We start from the raw sequence: 26,872 nt of genomic DNA, 5'->3' as shown, positions 1-26,872 counted from the left end.
GGCTCTTGCCCTTGACCTCTGCCTGAACAATACCGCAGGTATGCCTGTGCCCAGTCCTGTATCTCCCTGACTCTGACCCAGAGCCTAACTTGCAGGCATGACTGTGACTTTTTAGCCTGACCTTGGACCTGCCGCATGGCTACAGACCTGCCTGATGCTCTGGACTCTTGGCTGAACCCAATGACCACTGCCAGAGCTGCTCACCTGTGTTCATCCTGTGTGGCCCTTGCACTGCCACCACTGCCTGCCTCCAGGCCACCTGCCTTTGCAGGAGCCGCCTGCTCTTGCTGCTCCCTGGCAGTTGTAACAGCTGGAGAAGCATAAGCATGTGATTAACAAGTGCAACCAGTTACAGAGCATAAATGTCCTATAAATGCCAGGTGGAAGGTTAATAATAAATAAGCACTAAAAAAACTCACACCAGAACCTTTCTAATGTAAGTGGAACACTAGATGACTTGAACTTCTCTGTGCCTACTCAGTAATGGGTGGCTACCTAGTCAGTAGGAAGGGGTTGAGCTGGGCTGGGCTGATTTTGCTTCATTTTCTGCTTGTCATACTGCCTAAATAAAGGAGCCTGAGTGAGGAAGCGAGCATGGAAGTGATCTGGACACTGAATGCTTTGGGGTCCCTGAAAGAGATGGGAGCACCCGGAGCTGTTGGCCATTGCCCAGTATATGAACAGCTGTGCTCTGGAGTAGTCGGCAAACAGAGAGGTCCCTGCAGGATGCTGAAGGGAGCAACACCAGCTTTCATATTAGAAAGGCCATATGTTTCTATGCAAGGCACATTCTGCATCATGCACTTATATCACATCTAGAAAAAAATCTGAGATTTTGGCAGCCCAAACATTTGCAGTATCAAAGAACTTGTGACTCGAGAATTTATATGAAAAATAGAAAAAAAAAAAAAAAAAAGAAGAAAAAAAAGTAAACTTTGGAAATAAAAAAAGTGTGTCAGTATAGAACAACCAGTGGCTGAATTGTCTCATTACTGTTGAGTCCTTGATACAGCTGTATAAAACTATTTGATTCTCAGGGAAATCCCTGCAGTTCTTTGCAAGCTCAAAAGACTTTCAACTCGTGGGTCTTCTGCCAGCATAGTGACCTGAGCTATCTAGCCTGAATCTGGGCATTAGTCTTCATTTAGCTGAGATCACTGGCTGCGATCTCTGCTGCTGCACAACTGAAGTGAGGAATTCAGTGATAGTGATAATCAGTTCTACATTCGGTGTAAAAAGGAGAAAATATGAAAGAATTCTCACAATGGAAAAAAAGTAGAGAAATCTAGGTAGGTGAAGCATACAAGGGAAGGCTTTTTTGTTTCTATATTCTGTTCAGGGTTATTGTTTGGGAGAGAAGATTTTTTTCTGCCTTTGGACAATGTTACAATGCTGACTTATTAAAAACAAAATGTAGTCATTCTCATGGTAGTGATTCTGCCTAGCAGGCTGACAGATTAAGCACACATATATAATGTGGTTTCTGGAAAACAATACATCTGATGTCAGGTCACATGAATGAGTCATGAGTATTTATCAGTGTGTCTGAATATTTAAAGTAGAAAAACAAAGATTGTTTTATATGGCACCATGCTTTGTGTCAAATAAAGTTATAAAACTAGCAGACAGTCTCATACTGTCATTGCTGCAGACATACCTAATTTTACACACCATGTACATGTTATATGTTTTATATTAAAAGTAACATTCTATTACCTTGCTTTAGATACAACTTCTGCTGTAGTCTGTAATAGATCTATAGAAAGTCTGAATGTCACTTCCTTTACCCCAACAGTAATCATAAATTGCCTCATGTCAAGTATGTGGAGAGTCCTCTATGGGTTTCATTTCATTATTTAGCTGTGTACATACCTGCAGCACAAGCTGTGTTCAGTTACCTGGGGTCATTTTCATTCATAGGTATTCTGTAGATCTGTCATTTATAAATACCAAGGGTTCTTGTACACTCAAGCATAAACTGTCCATTATAGCTCCAATCATTTCACGCTTATTAAAGTCAATAAAATACTGTATAAAAGATATTGCTTAAGAAAAATGTACATCACTAAAATACTTAAACTTATTTATAACCTCTATTTAAACAGTCAAATAAGCACTCAGTGCCTGAATAAATATATCTCTTCTAAAGGCTTTAGAGACTTTTAAATGCCTTTACATGAAAACCAGAAAATTCTTAGTTCAGATTTATTTACACAGAAGTTCTCTAAGTTTGCCTTTGAGATTTAAAATTGTAATCTACTAAATTATGTTCAGAAAGTTCCATTCAAAGAGAAGACTAAAAAAATCAGCTGTAACAATTAAAAATTCCATAATACCTTACCATTTATCCAATGCTAAAAGAAAAAACAATTTCTGGAAATAAAACAGTCTGAGGAAAATACATTAAAAGAATTAGGGGAGATATGTTCAGCTCTTGCTTAGATTGCTGATTTGTTTTTGAACACTATCCAAAATTCCTGCATCTTATATCACTATTCCAGCTATTATTATTATTTGCCTTAAAAAGAAGAAAACCTGAATCTTAAAGCAAAATAACATTTAAGTAGAAAAATGTGTGAACAGCTTTATTTATTAAGCTCATACTGTCTCCAAGGTAACTTAAAACACATGCTTTTGCAGACTTCCCACAGATGCCTAAAAAGATTATTTAAAAAAAATCCCCTTAGGTTTTTTTTGGGTTTTTTTTGTTTTTTTTTTAATATTCATATCTTCCTTTGGCTTAACATAAACCTTATATATTACACAGGTTTTATCCATGACCAACTGCTGATAACAGGCTATTTAACCTCCCCATAGATTTATCCTTAACATGTTTCTTACATAAAGAATTAGCTGCCACATAAAAATTCAGACTTTCTGTTTTGGTCTTAGCTTTCCCTTTCTGTTTTATAAGAAATAACCATGGTAAACAGTCATGATCATGTATGACTGCAAAGGTCCACCTGGTAAATAATAATTTATCTGTTCTAAGGACCATTTTAGGATATCTCATTCCTTCCATAGTAACAGAGCTTTCTTATCCTGCTATTAGCTGCTTTGCTACTACTATAAACAAGATACTTATCTTCTTAATACCATGCTTAGTATCATGCTTAATGCTGCCTCAACACGTATGTCCAAACCCTATGTTTGGATGGGAAATGATAAATTAAATTCTAGATTCTAAACATAATTTTTAGCATAATTTGGTTACATCTATAAAAGCCTTATCACAACCTATTGTACTTTATTTTCTTTGGGGGGTGTGTGTGTGTGTTTATATTTTAATGTCTCTGTCAGAAAAGGGAAAATGTGGGTGTAAACACATTTTCTGTGTTATCTTATGAATCATAAGGAAGACCTTATATGTTAATATTTTCTGTGGGGGTGGTCAGTCACAGACAGCCTTAATTCATCTTGATCACGGCCTACCACAGCTCATGTACTGATTTTCTTTCAGTCCAAGTGATATTTTTCTAAATGTTCAGTTTGCCATTGGCTATACAGGATTAACATGCAGATGCTCAATATTTTTTTGCAGGTCTTTATGTAATGCGATAATAACAAAAAAGGTTGTTGCAAAGTCTTAAATACCTACTGCAAAAATGCACAATAATATAGCCTCTTCTAGGTTGCTAGAAATCCAGATATCCAATTATTGGTAAAGGACCTAAGTTGAGAGGAGTGAAAAAATCTGTTTAAATATAACTTCTGAGCAAAAAAAGAAATCTGTACACCAAAGAAACCGGATCTATTATGAGTCTAGCAGCGCTTGCTAAATGGTGAAAAATTTGTTTTTGTTCTTAGCCAAGATATCAGATGTGTTTGTCTAATAAAATGGGGATGTTCCACTTTCAGGATTGGTCTGCCTCTCTGATGTGAATTAAAATGAAATATTGTTGCTATTTGTTGAGAACGTCTCAAGGCATTTCTTAACACTGTATATTATAATTTGAAGAATCTTGCAGTAGTTTCTATTATTCTTCTATTATTTTCCCTGTTTGAATCTTTCCTGATGCTATGTATCTCATTCTGTCCACACTTTAATTATAAAAGCAGCTTTCACCATTAGCTTAAGAGTGTGGGTCAAAATAAAGTAAAATCTGCAATGATTAACTTGATACTCTGTGTAATATCTGTGATTTGAAAAATAAAGGCTGACCATAAAGAATAACTAATCTATTTTTCTCTAACATTGTCCACTAGGAAATAATAGAATTGTATACATGGTGTATGTGCAGGGCAGAGGATAGGTCAATGAAGCTGGAAATTATTAAATTCTCTTCCAATAATACAAGGTCATTTGTTATTGTTGAACACAGAAAGGAAAGGAGCATGTTTAAACACCCATGAACCCTCACACATATACAGGTGCATTCCAAAAGGCACCCATCTCCTGTCACAGCCTTCTCTACAGCTTCTGAATCACCAAGTTTGCCAGTAGCACCATTTTGATCCTTCTTTCCCCCCTCCTGGTCAAAAGCATGAATTATTTTCCCCGAGAAATAACTTTACTGTCCAAATCCACTGTATAACAACCTTCCTTTTGGGTAAGTCCCATCACTGGTAAAGAGCTCAAAAGCTCAGCTGTTGCAAGAACAGGGACTGAAGTTGTTTTCAGACACTTGTCTGAAGAGAAGTAAGCAGCAAGACCAAGAAATCTGTCAGTACTGCTTCTAAGTGAGTCTTACAGAGATGTAAGACTTACTCAGGAAATACTGGAGCATCACAAAAGGAAATTAGAGAGGAAAGTGTATTACTTCTATTTAGCTGCCTGTCAAAGGCACCACTTTTCTGGTTCCTCCAGTTTCACCTTTGATTTTAAATTACAATTAATAAAATGTTCCAGTGCATTGTGGTGTTCATCCTACATGATTATAACTGTACAGAAAGAAGATTCAGGGATCTTAAGAGCAGTTGGTGACTTCCATTTTACCATGAAAATGGCTTTTTTTCTTTCCTAGTTAGAGTTGTTTAAAAGCAAAGTTCCAATTACTTTTGTTCTCCAGTGTACTGGATCTCAGTTGAAAGTCTGCCTCTGCCTGTTCCTTGCTCGTTGACTGGTAGTCATCACTGGACAGAGCTGAGGCCAGAGGGGCAGCAGTTACTTATAGTGTGGCTCTGGATTGAGTTTAATTTATATAGACCATACCTGGATTATGATGATCTTCCTGAGTGCATCGTTACTATTAGGATCTTCCAGTTTTCATTACTATGCATAGATTATCAAACAAAGTAAAAGAGAATAAGATATCACCTAAAGACTAAAACTGTCAATACTTGAAAAAAAAAAATTATTATTATTTGGAGCTGTATACTTTTTTGGATTTTTATTAATATTATGATTTTACGTATGTAAGCACAGGTGTCAGCTTTGCACTGAAAGTAGCTCCCATTACAATATATACATGTTATAAAGGAATATACACAATGGCTTCTTCTGAAGCTTCTCTGTCACTAGGTAATAACCCACTAAAATAATATGGCATACATAGAAGTCATCAATATGTACAGTTGCCTTTTATATTTAGGAAGAAGACTGAAGAAAGAAATGCCACAGATATCTGTTAGATGATATCTGTTAGATGCTGATAGTGGTACTAGGGGAAAAAAATGTTCAGAATTTATATAGTATGTATGTAAGGTTTGGGCACTGGAATTAAACTTTCCACTTGAAAGTTGCATCATCTAAAACACCAGACTGAAGGAGCAGATAATTCTGAACTTCTGTGCTACTGAAATGATCATTCCATTCTTTGTCATTTCTTGCTACTTTATGTGTTGCTACAAAAATGTGGAACCTGATTTAGGAAAGGTTGTTCAATATTCTTCAGAAAAATATCTTGTTGGAAGATAGAGTGAATGGAGAAATAGGCTTAGACTGAACCCATAGGAGCAGCTGCTTAACAGCTGTTTACCAGCTAATCTTCATAAAGCCTCTCTGATCTTTATATGGGTATCTATCTCACTATGCTCCACCCTAATAATTTGTTTCTAAATTTATTCTATAAGGAGTTTATATTATGAATATGCCTGAAAATGATCTTCATAAAGAGAACTCTGCATTTCCTTTTTCTACAGTTTCTTATCTGTGCAAGAAAACTCATGTTTTCAGGACATTTTGCAATACTTCTGTAGACAAATGAAGAGCAAAGATATTTTCCTTTTAATTGACTGCAGTGTCATTAGCTTGAGTTACAGGATATCTCTTTTGACAAAAGGAGTGCAATAATTTATTTTGTCATTATTCCCTCTTGTTCTGTTAAATATATGACCATTATCACATATTCTTGTTTACAGTTTCCTCAAATGTGCGTGGATCTTCACGTGAAGTAGCCTGCACATATACGTCTTTTTTTCTTTTTTTGATGCTTGAAACTGGGCTAAATCATATCGAAACTGGTGAGAGTAATGACTGTCTGTCACTGAGGCTAAAAGCAGCAGAAAGCTTATGGAAATGGTTAGCTTCAAAATGCTGAATGTTATCTGCAGGAGCTGTTCCTGTTGGTGAAAATAAAGACATAAGGACAAAGCACACACACACAGATAGAAATGCTGGATACAAACACATGCAGACTTGAATAGTATCCTGAGAAAAGACCTTTAGGATTAAGTGCTGGATGGAACACGTCTTGGAATCTGAGCAAAGAAATGGTCTCCAGCTGTTTGATTCTTATGTAGAAAGAAACAGGATTTTGTGCATATTTTTTGTAAATATAATAAGCACCAAAGACCTACATACTTGTTGCCATTTCTTCCCAAAAGAAGAGCAATGGGCAGAATCACACACAGCTGACCCACTTAGATGTACACATAAGAACTCCTGAGAATAAATGCCATGTGTTCCTGTTTGTTTTTTTGTTGGTTGGTTTGGTTTTTTATCTGGATTACTTTAAACTGCATTTAGTAGCTTTTCACATCTACCAAAGACAAATTTAAGTACTGATGAAACACAGACATACAGAAAATACTGTGATGATAGATTGCCTATGTCATGACCATTTCAGAAGTAAAGGCTACAGGAACTGCAAGTGAGAGGGCTATATCAATTTTCAGTGTACCTTCAACGTGAAGACTGATAGCTTGTCCAAGACAAAAACAGTAAACAAGGATCAATGCTACAGCCAAAATTCAGAAAGTCTTGTTATTTTTATGCTTGAGCAGGAAACTATAGAGGCATGGGGATAGAACTAAAAATTGCAAGTTTAACTAGGGTCTTATATTTATAATGCCCTGAATCTGTAACAAGTGGAATTAGACTCTACATTGCAGATTGTAAAGCTTCATATAGCAATACCAAAATCTTATTTCTAATTATGTAAACAGATTTACAGCTTTTTATGATACAAAAATAAGTTTAGAAAGTCCATCTCATTTATGTTCGACCACTCTGGAATGCAGTATCTGTTGGACTGATTTGAACTGCAAGTCTGACACTTTAAAATTGTTTACAGCTGACACAGAAATTACAGATGCCTCTCAGATGCTTTGTTGCTCCTCTTTGGGTGGCCTGACTCCACAGATATTTTTTGCTACCTCAGAAAAAAATGGGAATGATAGGGATTTTGAAGCAAGTGCTCAGAAGTTAATAGAATATTTTAGACCAGAGAAAAAATATTTCCTGTTAGAAACATGTGTTCAGGTCAGATAGCTGAACAACAGGACAAGACTACTACTTTCTTCAGTTATGCATTTCGTCCCTGCACTATTTAAGAGCATCATGGTGCATCACAGATTTGCACCAACTTAAGAGTTTGCTCTAATAAAACTTTATGGAACAACATTTCTGAATTTTAACCCTATTTTGTGAAACTTAGGCCACATCTTCTACGAAAGAAAAAAGTTATATTTAAGTAGAATTATTGTGTCGGTATATTATCAAACTACTTTCACCCAAAGTTTCCTTCAAGACTATCATGAATGAACAATAAGGGAAGCATTAAGAAAATTAAAGGTGCAAGGCTGAATTTTGAAAAGCAAAAGTTTCAGTTTGGCATATCAGAAATGTGACTAGTTATTGCATATATTTTTTAAAATGCTCTATCAGAACATTTTTATTTGAGGTAGATGTATTTAGAAATGTTGAATAGCTGATGTGCTAAAAATCTGTATGATACAAGAGAGCAATATATCATAGTTCATTGAGAAATACAGGAATTAAATTTGTGAATCTTAAAGAATATTACTGCATGCATTTCAGTTTGCCAGTTAACCTCTGCGTCTTTTTCAGCCCTGTAACTGACACTAACTCTTAGGAAATTCTAAAAAACAAGGTGTAACAGAATAAAGGAATGTGCTTTTATGCCATTTCTTGTTCCCTCTTTCCCTTAGCTCCTTCTCTGCTTCCTCCCTGCCCCTTGTATCAAACCTAATTTTCTTTTTCCTTCATTCAGATCACCCCACGAGGCTATGCCAGACTGTATATCTCATGTGTTAAATTGTTTCTCCTTGTCCCATGAAGCCAGGCTTGACTTCTCCATTTCTTTTACATTAGTAAGTTCACTGTGTTTTTTAGGTTGTGGTTCTAGTTCTGTGGCCCACAGTTCCTGAATTCTAGTTCCCCTAGCCAGCATCTTCTCTTGATACACATACATCCTAGAAATGGCTTCCTAAATACTTCTTCAGTTAAATGACCATAAAATAATATAATTAACTTTAATGGGATGATCAAGATGTGTACGTATTATAAATGTGCAACTGTGCTATCTTATGGACACTTGTAATTTCCCCCTGGTTCCAAAAATCCTGAACAGCACTGACTCCTCCTCTGGACAGATCGGCCGCTTCGTACATGTGGCACTGACACTATTAGCTATTTCTTTTTTTGAACTTGTTTAAATTTCAGCAGTGCAGATATTCATACATTTTCTAAGGAAACAAAATTTGGTCATAAAGTAATAATTAATTTATTTCCTGAGAATACCTCAGCCCTGGAAACTTTCCCCACATTCAGTTCAAGGTTCAAGGTTTAATATATCAGAGAATAACTAAAAATGGGGAACTCCCTCATCTCCTCAGCTAAATGTGTATTTTCAGCTGATTAAATTTCACTTTCCTCAGTCTCATGAGGATATGCTACATCAAGGTATGTGCTGCAAGAGCAATTAAGATGATGTAGCACAACTAGAGAGTCACATGTGGCTACATGTTAAAAGAGGTTTTAAGACACACAGCAGCCAAACAGCGTGTCTTCTAAGAGGTCTTTACAGCATAAAACCTTCCCTGAAAGCACTGTGCCAGCTGTTTTGTAGAGCCCTGGTTTCTTCTCATCCATCCCTTGACCCATGTCCAAGGAGCAGCTGTTTACCAGGTTAACAAGCACCAACTAACTCTGTCTGGCATGTGAAGTCACGGAAAAGGAGAAAGGCCAAGGTACCATGCTAGAAATACATGAAGCAATTACGAGAAGGGAGTCAACACTGTGCATCTTACAATCAGTGCATGCAGTTTGACAGGTTTTGCATTCTTGCCAGTATCACAGCTTAGAGCTCATTTCACTGAGCAGCTGCAAAGTCTGGGAAGCTTCCAGCTCACAGGAAATTCTAAATTTTTTTATTTGTTCATTTTGAGCTGATTCTGAACAAAACTTTTTTTTTCCTAAGAAATTTTCTGGAAACTGCAATGCCATTTTCTAGCCAGCTCTGCTTCACAAACTACTACATGGCAGCATGGTACACCAATTACTGACACTGTTTGGCTTGAAAGTAGAATCTAAGTGCTGATGGCTATAAATGTCACTCTGAGGAAACTCTGCCCAAACAAAATTATCCAGACATGAAATATCTAGGCTGTCCACTCAGTGTTCATAAATTTTAATAGGTATTTTCCCTTGCTGATTTAAAAAAAAAAGAATATTTGTCAAATGCCAAAATGGGGGAAAAATTGTCTTGGAAATAGTGCTCTTAACTTCTTCTATCCAAGACAGACAGTAGTCTACACCTAAAAATTTAGCTTTGGTGTAAATGCATCAGATACTTATAAGTAAAATAAAAAAATGTATTTGGCAAAGGTTCTTTAGCAATTTTGTACAGGCCACACAGAAATACAAAGCAGAAGCAGAAAACTTTCTAGCATATCACCCTAAAATTTTACAGGATTTGCACTGGAACTTTTTGCTGCAACCTGATGCTTGAATGGCTTTGTAAGAGTAGAAATGCTCATCAACACTTCTCATGCACAGGATAAATTCAGTTTGTTTCATCATAATTTTAAATCAGTTTAGTTTATCTTTTTTTCTAAAAAGTCAGTGGTGCTTCTAACACCTATGTCATATATTACCATGACAAATGTTTCAACAAACACATATTATAGCCCCAAACAACCACCACTACCATAGACCTTCTCTGAGATATTGAAACTCTCAAGACATTTTCACGTGTTCACAAGAATTGAATGACCTAATCATTTTCAACACAGCCCAGATGAGCACAACTGAAGGAACATTTCTGAGAGTATGTCCTCCAAGTGAGAAGGAGAATCACATAGTTGAGGTTAGACCACATTCTGGAGATTATCTAGACCAACCGTTTTGCTCAAGTAGGGTCAGCTACAACAGGTTCCCTGGGATCATGTCCAGCTGTGTTTTGAAAATCTCCATGAATGGAGACTCTTTAACCTCTTGGGACAAGCCGTTCTATTTTTTGGCCAGAGTCACAAAAAATTCCACTTGAACATAAGAAAAAAATTGTCTCTATGTTTCAGGTTGTGCCCACTGCCTCTTCTCCTATCACTGGCCACCTGCAAGGAGAGTTTATGTTCTTTACTCCTCCCATCAGTTATTCATACACATTCATAAGATTCCTAAAACCTCTTTTCTCCAGGATGAATAGTCCCATCACTATCCTTGTATGTCAGGTGCTTCAGTCCTTCAGTATTTTAATAGCCCTTTGCTGGACTCATTCCACGCTTGTACTGGCGAGCTCAGAACTGGACACAGCACTCCAGTTGTGTCTCACCAGTGCTGAGCAGAGGGAAAGGATTACCTCCCGCAGCCTATAGCAAGACTCTTCTAGTAGGTGTCACAGTAGCATAGGTACCTCAGTTTGGAAACCTCTACTGCTTCTTTTGTTGTAAAGCTTTTCCTACAGTGTAAGTTTTCACCATCAACAGATATACAGTATTTTCATTAAATGTAATAAGAATTCAATGCCTATGAAAAGTAGGACTAAATATACTGCAACTAAACATGTAACTGTTGGAAGTCTGAGCAGAGACCTAGAAAACTTGTATTTGTAGACCTTCCAATCCTCCAAACTCTGCCTGCTAAAATTGGCTTTAAGCTTAAAAAAATAGGAGTTAATTTCAAACTCATGTAAGTCTAGAACATTTAAATCAAATCATGAAGTTAATATTTCACCCTTTCCCTCTCATCAAGTAAAGCTATTCCTTCCACAGTCCTTCAGGCATATGAGACCTACTTAGCAGTTTCTCTCTTTCAACTGGAGAATGACCTCAGACTGTTCAAGTCACTGGAAAAATAAGCATCAAGCCACCATGGGTCACACTTACAGCCATAAAACCATGGCCACTGCCCAGTCCTGGCGTTGTCCTGGTCCCAGCCCCAAGTATGCTCATGATCTCAGTGACCTCTTGACTTGCTGTTACTAAACCCAAACTGCTACATCACCAAGTGTCCCAGGCACAAAGCAGGATGAAGAGGTAAGCATAGGCAAGGTGTGAGTTGTTTTTTAAACTGTGTCATGGTTTAACCCCTGGCGGTAATTAACGGCCATGAGGCTGCTCGCTCACCCCCTCACCCAGGAGGTCAACAGGAGAATCAGAAAGGAGTGTAGAACTCGAGGGCTGAGATAAGAACAGTTTAACAACTGAGATAAAACAAAAACAACAGAACAATAATAACAGTTATAATGAAAAGGAGGGAGAAGGGGAGAGGAATGAAATCCAAAGGGAAGGGAGAAAACTAGTGATGCACAGTACAACTGCTTGCTGAGCGATGCCCAGCCAGTCCCCAAGCAACCACCCGCAACCCTGGCCAACACCCCCACCCCCACCCCCAATTTTATATACCAATCACGCCATCCCATGGTATGGAACATTCCTTTGGCTAGTTCAGGTCAGCTGTCCTGGCTGTGTCCCCTCCCAATTTTTTGTGCCTCTCCAGCCCTCCATCCCTCACCAGGACCACACAGTTGCCACACCAGATCCAAAGCACAGCACTGCACTAGCCACCAAGAGGAAAATTAAACCTATCCCAGCTGAAAATAGGACAAACTGCTATGCAGTTATCCTATCTTAAACTTGCCTGTGGGTGCTAGAAATGCTTACATTATTAGACACAGGTTTGTATAGCTCGGGATTAAATAGCAGATAAGGAGTGGGATGCTCAACCTGCCTCAGTTGTACTGAATATGGAGACCATTTCAGTTTGTTGAAAAATCAAGTAGCTTTGCTTAAGCTAATGAAGACTTTCCTTCATCTGTCTTCAAAATACTAGATATTTCCTCTTCTATCTATTAGCTCTCAGAGAGCTGGAAAACCATACATAGTCTTTCCTAGGAAAGACCTGGTTTCAGTGTAGTTTGAGAGGTGAATTTTTCCTGTAGATTGGAATAGCAAATGTGAGGTTTGGACTGGTTTTGTTTTCAAATTGTCACTATGAATTATCACATATAATAGTCAACACCATTAATAACCTTTTTAAAGACACACAGACTTACAGACACATAATTAAAAAACTTACATTTGCTTATCACAACAACAAAAAGGAAGACCTGGATAGTTATATGAAATCATAAGCTTTGTGTTCAATATCAGGCAAGGCAGCAAATACAATACTAAGAATTTTAGGAAGAAAAAAAAGAGAAGAAAACATTAAGACCACTACTTTTTTAGCTCTTTCTAAAGCAGTATCTTGCATGTAGTTCTTTTTTTCTGTCCCAGAAGGGACAGAAAGATTACACAGATGATCCATGTTCTGACTTATTTTGATTAAATAAATTAGGATGCATTTCTCTGTAAAGAATGATGATTTGAAGGTATTTTATGAAAGGTACACATAACATCATGGACAAGACTGAAAAAAAATATTGAATAGGGAGTAATTATTTATTCTTTAAGGATACCCCACGGATCAGGGACATAACAAAATATTCTGAAGTCACAAAGGGAGTGCTTTTATACACAGGGTACTCCTGAACAGCAAAACTCATTGCCACATAATATAAAGGAAAAAAATAAGTATATATATATATATATTAATTTAAGGGGATGTTGTGGTTTAACCCTGCCTGGTAATTAAGCACCACACAGCTGCTCACTCACTCCCCCCTCACCCAGAGGGATGGTGAGGAGAGTTGGAAAGGAATGTAAAACTCAAGGGTTGAAATTAGAACAACTTAAGAATTGAAATAAAATAAAAATCAAAGAACAATAATAATAATTATGACAATAAGAGTTATAATGGAAGGGGGGGGGGGGGGGGGGGAAGAATAAAATCCAGAAGGAAAGAAGAAAGAAACATGACGCACAACACAACTGCTTACCACCTGCCAACCGATGCCCAGCCAGTCCCTGAGCAACAATCTGCCCACCCTGGGCAACCCCCCAGGTACAAATACCAGGCATGAAGTCCCATGGTATGGAATATGCCTTTGGCTAGTTCAGGTCAGCTGACCTGGCTGTGTCCCCTCTCAGTTCCCTGTGCCTCTCCACCCTTTTTGCTGGTAAGGCCCAAGATACTGAAAAGACCTTGAGTTCATATAAATATTACCTAGCAGAAATTAAAACCATCAGTGCATTATCAACATTGCTCTCACATCAAATCCAAAACACAGCACCATACTAGCTCCCAAGAAGATAATGAACTCCATCCCAGCTGAAACCAGGACAGGGGATTAGGCGTAGTAACAAAAAAGTCAGTTAAGGGTTATCATTTAATGTTGCATCCAAACACCAGCTCAGAAAATCCTTCACCTATAGGTTGATGGGTAATGTGAGAATAATAATCTTTCATGTACCCATTTCACAAGTTTCAACAGCACAACAAGCCTCTGTCAAACACAAGATATGTGAAAACCATATGTCTATTCTTAACATTTCTGTGATTATAATCATGCATCCAGATGAACCCACAAATGGCTATTGTAAAATCAAAACAGCCAAGTGAACCTTTTATGGGATACAGATTGACTATGATTTGTGCAGCACAAAAAAATCCCAACCACCTTAAAATAGCTTATTATACTTCTGTTCAGATTTCAGACATGGCCTAATGCTGTTTTTCCCCTTCCTCCAAACAAAATTTTCTTAAGTGTAAACAATGTTTGACAGACTTTACAGAACCCTTTGTTTCCTTCCCCCCCTACCCCCTCCCCTCCCCTTAATAGACAAGGGTTTAGTAAGGAACATTCCAAATATACCTTGGCAACTACATGTGATCAAGGGCATTTGGTAGCTCTTATAAGTGCCATCTTTACAAAAATGAGGGGATACATTCTGTGGCCAGAACAAAAGTGATGAGATGAAAATCTATGGGTTGTGTCACCATTGGTTGCCCTTTGCAAACAGGTACTGGAGAACGACTGTAAGAAAGGAGTCCTTTCGTTTTTCTGGCATGTGTTACTATCAACCTCTGACTTTAATTGCAGCTTTGTGGAACACTTGACTGACATATTCTCAAATCTGTTGTTGCTAAAGGATTTGTCTCAAACCCTACTCTATTTAGTTTCATTATTGTAGTGAACTAAATCATGATTTCTCAGGCATGGGCTATTATATTTGTAATGTTAGAAAAACTTAAAATGCAACCAACACATTTTACTTTACCAAAGCACAGAATTTGGGTTTTGGTTATATAATTGGAAACACAACTCACACTCAAAAAGTAGGAGTTGAGAAAGTACAAACTGAAAATATATCTGAGATCAAGCTTTTTTTTCTAGCTGACATGCAAAGATATCTGAGGCTTTTCTCAGCTACAGAAGCCAAAAACCTAGCTGAATAGCATTTCACTGCCAATGTACTTCCTTTCAGAGTGGGATATGTTTGGGATTTAAAAAGTAAGAGATAATTGAATAATACTTCAGACTTAGCATATAAAACTTATTGTGAGCCTAGCTAAGCTCACTACTCCAAAAACTATTAGAATAGATTGCCTGAAGAGGCCATGACTCCCTATGAATTCAACTTTTTAAGAACATATAATATTTGTCTATAATTAATCTCATGTTGTGATGAGGGGAGGGGCTGTATAGGAACTTGGTATCCTTTCCAAACCTGTTTTTCTATGAACTGTTCTTTTATCTGTGCTTTGCTGATGTCCATGAGTAGCCTTTTCTGAGACCCAGAAAAAGAAAAGAGGAATTGTTCCCCATGTTTACAGCTTTTATCACCAGAAATACGTAAAAGATTACTACTTCCTCTGGAACATCTAAGAAATTGCTATGACATAATAAGTACAGTGGGAAATGATTACTTGACTGAAATTTGAAAAAATCATACTGTGATTGTAATACATTTTTTCTGTGTGTCAGCATGACTTGCCCACAATGAAAAAGTTAGCCAAATCACACTAATTATGTCCAATAATCTTGGCATATGAATCACATAGTTGAACATTCTTCTTTGGATTCTCTCTAGTTAATTACAGTGTTTTTCTTTCAGAATAATTACAAATTCTACAAAGTCAAACAAAATACACCATTATAGATCTGGATGATCTAGTCTGGATTTACATTTTTACAGAAAAACCAAGAATAAATCCTTTTTTGTTTGTTTTGTTTCTCTGATGAATATGGTGATTTTTCTTTTTCCAATTTATATTCTCTAGTAAAATAATTTGGATTTGGAAAGGTCAGTTTTATTGAATGGATTTTCATTTTATCACTGATAAAGGAAATAAACAATTTTGATCTAGTTTAATTGCATTCCCATTGATTCTAGACTACACTCAAATAATTTCAATGAGCTTTTGTATTGTTTTCTGGAGATCAAATGTTAAAGATAAAAAGAAAACAAGATATTTTTATAAGACAATGAGAAATAATATACTAAAGAAGAACCACAGTCAACTAATCTAGTTGTGTGTTTATTCATGGTAGGAAAAAATAGTACTTTAAACCTTAAAAAAAAACCTAATTAAAAATATTAGCGGTTTCTCAATATGGTGCAAAACTACTACTTGTCCAATACTTTAATGCAAGAAAAGTTAGGTCAGAAATTTATCTTATCTCATGTGACAATTTTCAATACTTTCATAAATATTCACTTTAAAAGAATGACTGATATTGATAGTATTTTAATTGATCCAATGATTCCAAAGTCTGATTAGATATTTTGTGAAAGACAGGAAAAAAGCAAAAATCCTGATTTTATAAATTTTATATTTATTAATTTTATTTTTTGAATGTACTCCTTTGTTTGTGCTTTATAAGAACAAATATCCAATTTACGTCTCTGTATTTTTATTATATTTTGTATCAGCACTGTCATCTCCCATTTTATAAATAAAATAAACAATCTCAAATTTTTATGAGTCGGAGAGTAATTACATTAAAATACTATTTGTCTTTATTTTAAAATGCCATATAAATACTTCTATATACTGGTTGAGTACAACTTAGTTACACTTCAACACAAGGTCACAATTTATTTCATTTTCTTATCTTAAAGCATCTTTCCATTACCATATGGTGTTACAACTCAGAATGCAGTAAATTGGGTACAGAGCCAGAGAGAGAAAAAAAAAAAAAAAACAACAAAAAAAAAAAACAACAAACAAACACCTCTGAAACTAAGTATATAACATAATTAACCTAATTGGTAGAAGTTAATTGAAACAGTATTCCTATCTAAGGTTGTTAGCAGGACATTCTTGTTTAGAATTTTTCTAGTATTTCATCTGTTAGTATTTCAAATTCTGTATGAACAAACATTTGCACTGGGTATGATTATACCTAGTGGGGAAACCATCCCTACTTCTTTGCCTTTAAATAGACAGATTTGTGTTATTATGTTTCTCTGGAAAACAAAAAGTATCCCAGAGACACCGATAAAACCCCTCAAGCATTCACATTTTAAGTGCACTATAATAAAGTATCCAAGTTCTCTTTTTTCATTTATCAAATAAAATTATATTTTAGGTTTTTACTGTGCTTGCAGTAAAACAATAATTGATGAACACCAGAAGGGCTTTCTGGGGCATATTATACATTTGACAAAGTCTAAGTAAGCAGAAGAAACCACAAAGGATATTGATTTTCTATGAGAAGGTAGGACTGATATGTCTTCATTTGAAGATTTTGCTCTTCCACTGAATACTACAAAGAAAATCCAGAGTATAAGGAAAGAACATAAGAAACAATATATCACAGAAAAAAATGAAGTATTTCAGAACTAAACCACTTCACATGCCATTCTACTGCCTGTAAGAAGAAGAAACCCTTTATGTATTTCATAAAAGATACTTAATGAAGACAAATAAAGCCATTTCATATGTGTGTAAAAATACTAATGCATTCTTCTCTGCTGCATATCCCTTTTCTGCTTCTGTTTGGGTTGACAACCAAGAAGGCATTCCCCAAGTGTCTAAAAGAGTTTGTTTTCCTTTAATGAAGCAAATATCAGAATTTGCCAAAACATCTGTGTTGAATGGCAACTTTGACCCTCTAGTGTGTTTCCCAGAGATGTATTTTTTCCTGGTAAAGGTTTTCCAGGTAATGTAGAATGTCTGTGGAACGAGAAAAATAACAAGACTCTCATGTCTGATGGCTAGCGTAACAAATGGATGGAGGGCTGAGGATCAAGTTCTTATCCTGCTCAATTCAAAACATTTCAAACCCCCTCAGACACAAAGGGACAAGAGCACTCAGCCCACATTGGTAGCCCTGGATTTGTCCTGAACATCAGTCTAATATTGTGCTCCATAAAGACTTCTGTTTTCCTTCCAGTGGAGAACAAAATCAAATTTCAAAATCTTTCTTAGATTTTGTCACCTTGCCATCAGTTGCATAGGGAACAGATTTTCAAAGTCAAGAAGTGGTGCAATGTCGCATGCCGGTCTGAGACCAGAGCATGGTTCTGTTTGTATTCTCAGGAACAGAATTAAGACTCAAAACGGAGTCAAGAACCAAGGAACTTCATTTGCCCAACAATAAATCTGCAAATGCAAAGGGAGAGAGAGCAAGAGATAAAGAGAGAGAAAGGAAGGAAAGAAAGAAGGGAAAAAAGGAAAAAGTTCAGAGCAATAGCTACCACCCTGGAGCTGCGGTGTCCCAACAATCCGATTTGTTTCCATGTCTGGTGGGGGAATGTTCCATCTGATGTTAGTTGGTTCCATTTTTTATAGAGTTGTAACAAGCTGTTCTGCTTAAGCACACCTTCCACGCGACAATGGTGTACGTGCCCAACATTCCTCAGGGGCTTCCAGGCACCTTGACCCCCCTGACCCCAAGTCTGGGCACATGCACAGGGGTTTGGTTAAGTTTTGCAGGATCAGCCTCCCCCATTGCTCCATGGTGTCAGTCGGTTTCCTCCTTTAATAATGTATAGATAAATCTTTGCGGTGGCAGTGGTGTTATCTTCCTGCCTTAACAATGTATAGATAGATCATTCACTGTGGCGATGGCATGAGTTTCCTGCCATAGCAATGTTGAGACAACACATCTGCTGTGACGATGGTGGGTCTCACAGACACAGTCCCTTACAGACAACTTATGCCATTTCCCTTTACAGTTATGAAGTACTTATTTGCTTGGTCTTTTAGCTCTGTTCTTTTAGTTGGTTAAGGAAATCTTCAGAACAGAAAAAGCACCAAAGAAAGTCTTAGCTCTACCATTTTTCCAATAATTTTTTTCCTGTGTCCCTGTTGTGTATGGACTTCTTAGCTACAAAGAAGAAAACAGAGGTGATGGAGACCACTGTCTCTCTTTAGCCTACTTCTTCCTTCTCCTTTCTGAATGGCCAAATCAGGAATTCTCCAGTGATTAGACTGAGCTGCATTACCATACTCAAATGGTAATGTTCCTGCCAAGTACGAAAAGTGTTGAATATAAGCTTGTGCAAAACTTAGATTTGCTACATGAGGAGTCGCAGTAGCAATACAATAACATTGTGGACAATCACCACAGATAATTTTTAGGAAAAGTAAAATCAGATAGGAAAAAATAGAAAACTGGGACAATTTAGAGGGCCTTTAATTATCATGTTCTCATATAAAAAATGGAACTGACTATAATAAAAGTAGGGCATGGAGTTTCTATGCATATAAATAAAGTTTCATATTTTCATTACTATTTATCATCAGAATGACCTTTAAACTATAGATTATGATTTCTTGAAATATACAGCTCTGGCCTGTAAGTATATAAAAAACTTTCTTTAGTATGAGATCAGGCAAGCAAAATAAATTGATTGGGCTATGGTGAAGAGCCATTTCTAGGTAGTTAAAGAGAATCGTACTAACTCTTTTGTATTTAAATTACTATTTAAGACAGAAATCTGAATGGTATACATAGCACAATGGGTTGGTGTTATTAGATATATTAGGACAGTGCTTTTGAAGTGTATCTTCAAATCTTCCCCCTTATTGGGGTGGAAGACTGTATAAGCCTATAGCCTTAAAACACAAGGACTGGATTCTTTTCAGATTAAACTAAACTACATACTCTAGCAGTGCACCTCCAGCCACTGAGGAGAGTTCAGTAGGACTGCTGAAACATATGTATACTGTGGGTGTCAGGTACCCTGTCCCAAATATTTCACTCAGCAAATCAACTTCCACTGCACAGCTCAATTTACTACTGCGGATATAGCTAGAGACGTTATTCCCTTATTTTCATGTCCATATTAATACATCATCCTTTCTGCAGCTTAAACTTCCACTTATTACAAATGTTTTATCAGAGTATTCCTTTATAAAAACATCCAAAGTATTTCTATACTATAGCAGAAACAGCATTACGAAACCCAAGAGTTTGGGAAACCAGTTTGCAAGCTAAACCTTTTCCGTTGTTACTCTGTCAAGACTCCTGTGGAATAGTATTTGGTGTATCACCTTCATAGAATCATAGAATCATTTAAGTTGGGAAAGACCTTTAGGATCAAGTCCAACAGTTAACACTGCCAACTCCACCACTAAACCTTGTTCCTAAGCACCACATCTACACGACCTTTAAATACCTCCAAGGATGGTGACCCAAAGCACCTTATCTCACTTGTGTGCATATGGCATGACCAGTGATATGTAGTGATATTGAGTATTCAAATGCCAAGACCCAATTTGAAGACAAAGAAAATTCTTCATGCCTAGCACTCACAATTTGAAGTACTGCAAACTGAGATGAAACAATCAGATATAAAGTCGATAAAATGAATGAATAGTAAGATTCACAACTCTAGCAGCTAAACTTGTGAAAAGCAGGGGCATTCACTTAAACTCACTGGGTTTATGACAACTTACATCAGATGTTCTTTTTGCTATATTTGGTTGTTATTGTTTAGATTGAGAATGGATTTTTTTTTCAATTCAGAGTAATAATAAATTTAGGGCAGAGAATGACTGCCTACTATTTTTGCTTAGTTTAATGCAGCATTCCCATCATCACTTCTGATGGGTTCATACTTGATAAATAAATTTCTTCCTAGATAGAGAGATGGATGGGTGGGTGGATGGATGGATAAATGGATGGATGGTTGTTTCTGTGTGCATGTGTACACGTCTTCATAAAGTAGAAACTAATACAGATATTCCAATTGGTAGATCTGTTTAACATATGAAAGTTACATATAAAAGTAGATATTGTCTAAGAATAATATTCAGCTCCCAAAATGGGGCTCTGAAAAAAGTCCTTCAAAAACTTATGACTAATGCCATATTATTTTTAGTTAAGTTTTGAAAATGTGTGATTATGTTTGAAAACAAACATTTTGCTGAGATTTTAAGTAGCATATAGGATTTAGGTGGATTTTTTACATACTTAGGAAAAAATAGTAAAAATTATTAAGCATAAATAATTCATAATTATGAACAGTTATTTAATCCAAATGAACAGGGAACGTTACTTAGGGAGAATTCCATTAATTTTTATTATGTATTTTTAATAAATACTCTCAATTTTTTTACCAACTTATATCTGAATTCAAGAAAGACTTAGGTCTGAAGAAGCTACAGTGCATTGATCTTGTCTTTCCCCTTTTTATGTATTATAGATATAAAATCCAGCATCATAGCTGATGGAAGTTCATTTTAAGTCAAGTACTTCATTGAAACTGTCAACCTGATCAGGAATGAGTAATAGTTTATTTTTGACTTCAGATTCTAGTAAACAGACATCAGGTTACTTATGAATTGGAATAATTTTTATGCTTCTCCTAGTTCTTCCTGTGTAACATCTCCAGGTAAAATTTCTGGAGCTTTAATTTGCTGTAAAGTAAGTATATAAAAGTATATAAAAGAAAGTAAATATATTTCTGAAGAATTACAGCCTGTTACTATTACTAAAATATGAATATATAAACATCAATGTTAACATTTTTTCATACTTTTAATTGTTGTTTTTGAGCTTTTTACATCTGAAACATGAATTAGCAGAAGTATTAGGATCCTCACATTCTCTCATCTTTATTGGTTAGTACACTAATGAATATTAGTGTATTTGTTTTATATTATATATTGTATGTATTATTTATATATTGTTATTTATGACTTATATTATTATTTATTATTTGCAATATATATAATATAAACAGATAATTATATATAATTGTTATACCTATCATTATATAGTGTATATATTATAATGAATACACAATATTCATTAGTGTACTGTGTCTTAAGCATTTATTAATTTACAGGAAATTAATGTTCATCATCCTCCAAGCACCTATGAATTTAAAAATCATAGACTGATGAAACAATTTTGGTTTGAAGGGACCTTCAGAAATCATCTAGTTCAACCCTAGCACTAAAAGCTCATCCTGAGCTTCAAGATCTCATTTTGAATTATTTCTGTTTCTTGGTATTAGCATTTCAATATGTGTATGTTCATATTGTGCATTAAGATGTTTCATTGCATAATAATATATATTATAAAGTACCTATAGAAAGAAGATATGCTTTATTCTGATTATTATGTAATGTTTTATTAATGCTCATAAGAATAAATACAGCAAGATCCCCAGCTGGCCTTTGTCCTGTCTAAAATAATGGTTTTTTGGCAGACAGTGTGCAAATATCAGAAAAGTCATTTTGCTTAGTTATTTTCTAAAATCACTAGTAAATACATTAATTTACAAATGCCCCACCTTCTTCCCAGGAGTTGAAAATACCATTGACAATAACATCAAAACAGACTAAAACATTTTCTCATTTTAATCCTTCAAGTACTTCAGAAGCCAGAGTAGAGAGAACTACAAGGGCAAGGCAGAAGATAGGTGCACTACCTGAGAGTAAAGGAGGAAATTTCTGTGTGGGTCAGCAGAACACTGGAGAGTCTGTTTCTGTGGTTTTTAACATGTTAGAAGGTACAGGTTTCAAAGGAAATCATTGACTGGGTAAATTGTAACAGCTCCTTTGGAGCCATTATGGTATGTCATTTCAATCCAGCCATTGAAAGTATATATTCAGCCACTGTGTTACAACTCCACACAAAACGCCATTGAAATCATTGCTCTGTGCACTCAGCATATTGTTTTTAAACCTTCACCTAATAGGCATTTATGTTTTTAAATATCATAAACAGTTAGACCACACTGTAAATGAACTGTTAAAAATTAATGCTTTAAAAGCAAAAAAGTAATGGTATAAGTGCAAAACCCCACCCTCTAGAAGTCAAACAAAAATCATCCAGAAATCTTTTAAAATTATTTCAATTTAAAAATTTAAAAATATTATTACTAAGGTAGAAACACCTTCTTAGACTAGAGCATTTTGCCAGGCTACATGGGCATGGAGCTGGTTGTCATTAGCATGCTAACCATGCCATAACTCTGACCTGTTTGCTAAACCTGCAAATAAAGTCATGATCAGATTCAGCAGAGGAAGCTTAAAGTACGTGAGAGAGGCCTCAGACTTGATGAGCATTTGGAAGATCTTAAAAAGGGAACTGAACTGTGCAAAGCAATTCCTTCTTTGCCTTTTAGATGTAGTAGATGCTTTTCAAGTATCAGTCTTCAAGGTGAACAACAGTGGACAAAAATAATAATTAATGCTGAAAGCCAGACACTTGTGTCAAGCAGATCAGTGGAGCTATAGCTGTTTACATCCTCTGAAAATAGAGTTCCTTAGCTGCTTCTTTCATCTGAAGGTGTTCATTGACCAATACGTATATGCTATATATTTATATGGTATAAAAAAGCATAAAACAATATTAAATAGGATTAAGATGACAACAAAGGCTATGGAAGACAACAACATTCATTACCTTTTCAAATAACAGATTACAGCACAGGTCAATAACTAACACTAATGATACTTCTGCAATGCAGAAGACTTAAAAAAAAATGTCTGTAATTCTTCCAGTATTTCAGGTATGCCCCACTTAAGAGCAGTGAAGACTGTCCTCCAAAGACAATACAGTTTAAACTAGGGAAAAAATACTTACAAAGTACATAACATGTAACGATAATTTCCAGTTTCAAATTTCTTTTCTAAAACACCTATCTCAGGAAATCTTTCTACAGTCCAAGTTATATGACAGTATAGCAAATTTCCTGTTATGACAGTAAAACCAATTACAGTCCAGAATTTAAATTAATATTTCCAATTTTTAGCATATGCTATTTTAGTATGCTTTCATGGCAATTGAGTTTAAATACTTTTAGCTCCCTTAATAAAAAGGAAAAGAAAGATCTTTAAAGACTAGACAATGTATGGTAATTACGTTCTGCCCAGAATGTGTTCATTTTTCCAGCTGCAGATAGATTCTGTTTTCTAACAAAATTTCCAATCATATCCCGGGCTGCATTAAAAGCAGCTGACCAGCAGTTTGAAGGAGGTGATTCTCCCCCTCCACTCTCATGAGACCCCACCTGGAGTACCAAATTCAGCTCTGGAGCCTCCACTATAATAAGAACACGGACCTGTTGGAGCGAGTCTAGAGGAGGGCCATAATAATGTTCAAAGGAGAGCTGGAGCACTTCTCCTGTGAAGACAGGCTGAAAGTGTTGGAGTTGTTCAGCCTGCAGAAGAGGAGGCTCTGGGGACACCTTATTGTGGCCTTCCAGTACCTCAGGGAGGCCTGCAAGAAAGCTGGAGAGGGACTTTTTACAAGGCCATGTAGTGATAGGACAAGACAGAATGGCTTTACACTGAAAAAGGGTAGATTTAGATTAGACATAAGGAAGACATTCTTCATTATGAGAGTGGTGAGACACTGAAACATGTTACGCAGAGAAGTTGTGGATAACTTATCTGTGGAACGTTGAAAGCCAGGCTGGATGGAGCTTTGAGCAACCTGGTTTAGTGGAAGGTATCCTTGCCCCTGGCAGGGGGCTTGGAACCAGATGATCTTTAAGGGCCCTTCCAACCCAATCCATTCTATGATTCTATGATGCTTTTAATTTTTTCTATTGATTACAGAAAAAACTCCAAATAGAACACAGACTGAGGCATAAAAGAGCAACTGGCTTAAGTGCTATATCACCTGCCTCCTTCCTCTCTTCCTCCTGAACTTCCAGGCCCTGCGGCCTTTCACTGAACAAAGACAATACCACTAGATTAATATTCAGAAGGGTTAACAGTGTACAAAATATTACACTCTCTGAAGGAAGCAGGGATTTTACTTGTCTAGAATTTAGAACAACATTATAAATGTGGCTGCTTTTCTGAACCTGTTACAGATACAACTTCCAATATTCCTTTGAGACTACTGCATTATTTCTGCTAGGTCTCAGAGCAGAAGCCCAGAGTCATTCATCATCTCTCAATACGACATCTCTCTGACCAACAAGTCACTTATCAGAATTTCCCAGCTGGTTTGCAGTATATGCAAAGAGAGCAGCAAATCCTGGGGGGAAACAGATCCTATCCTCCCCTTTCTCTTGTCTAAGGAGCATAGATTGCCTGGAAAACAGTTTTTAGGCATATGTAATTGAATGTGAGATGAACTTCCACAAGCTTTAATGAGGACTAATATTACTGCCCAGGCAGCAGAAGTTAGTGCACTGCTCCATGTCCCAAATTATTTCATTAATATTAACCAAGGTTTCCAACTGTCCCCAGGCAACAATGCTGTAGCAGGGAAGAAAGATGCAAATAACTCTCACAGCCACCCAACTAATCACTAGAACGTGCAAGAATAGCAAGTATATGGAAGTGATATTTGTCAGGTAGGGGAAATAGGTCTTTTCCACAGGGAAAAGAGCTTTTGTTACTGTAGTTACATATAAAACCCTTTTGTATAGTATTTTAGCATTAAATGTGTACTTTTCCTTTGTTGCCTTTGGCACTTTTAGGAAGAAAAATAATTCCAAATAACAAGAAGGCATTAATATTACAAACTTTGCATTATAGAGTATAAGCAACAAGAAAATCCTTTCTCACGGCCTGCCAAAGTACTCTGCAATGATTATTATAATTTAATTTCAAAAGTAAATTATAATGTAAATATAAACATATATAAAGAAGACAGGAAGTGCCCTGAAGATCATTCTGAAGGCCAGGTAAGTGAGCTCTCAAGGGCAGTGGAAGACCATAATTTTTAAAGTAGCTGTGCAAGTGGTTCAACATGAGGCTGAGACATCCTTAAGCTTGAGGGACCGAATATACACTGGTACCATATCTGATTCGTGCCATTCTTTGAATAATTCCATACTAATCTTTGTGTGGAACAAAGTGGATCTAGAGACCCCCTGTAATTTATTAATATCATTTTATATGCATACTTCTTTAAAGTTCTCTCTTTCTTTTACCATCTTACCTAAAACAGGTGCTTGTTTTGAGATGACTGCAAATACCTTTTTAATGAAAACACTTACCGTTTTACAATTTTGAATCAACATATTTGACACTACTAGTCACCAACCATCATATCTTTATAATGAAATGGCTCAGCATCACAGCTGAAGCATATCTATCCATAGCATATGACTATATGCAAAGTATATATTGTTTGTATTGTGAATGTGTACATACATTGCCAAAATCTAATAGATTGATATTTGTTCCATTCTAGTAATAGAAGGCTACTTTTCTTTGGTATTGTTATCTAATTACTTCCACTATTTCATAAGGATTCAAAAAGCTGCTTGGAGTCCCATATATATTATTTTATTTTACCCAGTTTGCCTACCTTGGAGGAAGGAAGTGGTGACCTGGCATAGTAGCTGGTCTGATCCATAGGACATTTCCAAGCACAGAGTCTATTTTTTCAAACCATAAATTAAAATAAAGACCTTCCTCCACCAGCTCCTGGTGACTGTCCAAGTATTAAAAAAAACCCACCATAATTCAACAAAATATCATGATTTGTCACATCAGGTTTTTTTTTTTTTTCCTAGCTGAATAAAATTGATGCCATTGTCAGAAGTCAAAAGGTTTGCATTTTTTCCTGCAGTCATTTACCTTCTTTATTTATTATAAAATTTGGTTATACTTTATAGCAATGGGTAGCAAACTATTCTAGACTTCTAACCACTATTCCCATCTTCCAGGAGAATAGACTGGGTTTGGGAATAAGGAGGAAGGAGAAGGATTTATTACCAAAAAGCTCCACAAAGTGGATTATCATATATGTTAGACATATTGTCAGTTACTGTGGGGCCAGAGTATAAAACCAAAAGACTCTTGGCTAGAGCAAGAGCAGCAGGAGGCTGTGCTAATTTTGCATCTCATCCAGGGACCATTGTGTGTCAATACTGTGACTGTCTCTTCATTTCCCTTTGTCCCTCTGATTCCTACTCTTCTGAACATGCCTTC

The sequence above is a fragment of the Falco punctatus genome, assembly GCF_963210335.1.
Source record: "Falco punctatus genome assembly, chromosome: 5".
NCBI classification, from domain to species: domain Eukaryota; kingdom Metazoa; phylum Chordata; class Aves; order Falconiformes; family Falconidae; genus Falco; species Falco punctatus.
This window is presented reverse-complemented; position numbering follows the sequence as displayed.